The sequence below is a fragment of the Sminthopsis crassicaudata genome, chromosome 1, assembly GCF_048593235.1.
Source record: "Sminthopsis crassicaudata isolate SCR6 chromosome 1, ASM4859323v1, whole genome shotgun sequence".
NCBI classification, from domain to species: Eukaryota; Metazoa; Chordata; class Mammalia; order Dasyuromorphia; family Dasyuridae; genus Sminthopsis; species Sminthopsis crassicaudata.
In genome coordinates, this window is record NC_133617.1 from 530,753,457 (window position 1) to 530,755,240 (window position 1,784).

Below are 1,784 nucleotides of genomic sequence, written 5' to 3' on the forward strand. Positions count from 1 at the left end.
CATGCATGTTCATTCTTTGCCTCTCTAAGTCATCTTTTATATTTTTGTTGAACAATTTTGTTCTTGTATGTAGCTCTAGTCATATCACTTTTCTCAAGAATCTTCAGTGGCTCTTTATTACTTCTAAGATTAATAAATATTTAGTAAGAACCTCCTATCTGAAAGAGACTGTGCTGGGTATTGCAGATACAAAGATAAAAATGAAATGATCCCTGTTCTCAGAGTACTTACATTCTACCAGATAGAAAGGATATATTTATAAATAAGTATATACAAATAAAAGATACTTTGGTTAATAGCAGCAATAATATCTGGAGGGATTAGGAAAGCTTCCTGTAGAAGATGAAAACAATAACTATGTATTAAATGCTTACTATGTGCCAGCACTGGAAATAAAAATAGATGTAGAAAGAAAGATAGTCTGTCCTCAAGGAACTTACAATCTAATGGAGGAAGATAATACATAAAAGGAAACCAAAAAGTGGGAGAAGGGAGATAAAAGGAAGAAGGAATAGTAGAGGAAACCTGGAGTGTACCCCTGACTGCTCTTCTTAAATGGAGGTTCTAGGAAGAGCTATCCATTCAATTAGAGGAAGGGGCCACAGGAGAACAGAGTAGTTCCAACGTGTAAAGATGGCACTTTAGCTAAAAGAGATTGAGATAAGGAGAAAGTGATTCCCAGGCATAAGAAACACCAGGAATTGTCTGCAGAAGACAGAAAGGTGAGAGTTGAGATGTCATGTGTAAGAACAGTGTTGTTTTCCAATTGTTTTCAGTCACATACAACTGTTTATGACCCCATTTGGGGTTTTCTTGGCAGAGACACTGGAGTGGTTTGCCATTTCCTTCTCCAGCTCATTTCACATATCAGGAAACTAAGACAAACAGTGAAGTGACTTGTCCAGGATTACATAGCTAGTAAGTGTCTGAGGCCAGATTTGAAATTAGGAAGAGGAATCTTCATGACTCCAGAGTCTGGCACTCTATCCACTGTGCCATCTAGTTATGATATGAGGGCCAAAATGTAATTCAAACTTTTTTGTTAGCATTTAAGGCCCTCCACAATCAAGTGCTACCCTAAGTGTACAGTATTATTTCCTATTATTCATCTTGATGTACCACATGGTACAGCCAGCTGTCCAAACCAACTGAATGTTTCTCTGCCTAACCTGCCCATATCTCCATGGTTCAACTCCTGCCCCAATGGCCCTCTTTCTCTCTTTACCTCTTTACTCACCCTTTAAAGCCTAACTTAAGTTTCATCTCTTCTAGGAAAATTGCTCTGATTTTATTGTTGATAATCTTTTTTTATAATAATAGCTTTTTATTTTTCAAAATACATGCAAAGATAATTTTCAACATTCACCCTGCAAAACCTTGTTTTCCAAATTTTTCTCCCTCCTTCCCCACCTATCTCCTATCCTAGACAGCAAATAGTCCAATATAGTTTAAACATGTACAGTTCTTCTAAACATATTTCCATCATGCTGCACAGGAAAAATCAGATCAAAAAAGGAAAGAAATGAGAAAGACAAAACAAAACAAAAAAACAAGCAAGCAAACAACAAAAAAGGCGAAAATACTATATTGTGATCCAGATTCATTCTCCATAGTCCTCTATCTAGATGTAGATGGCTCTCTTCATCACAAGTCCATTGGAATTGGCCTGAATTGCCTCATTGTTGAAAAAAGCCAGGTCCATCACAGTTGATCATCACATATACATTGTTCTCTTGGTTACACTCACTTCATTTAGTATCAGTTTCATGTAAGTCTCTCCAGGC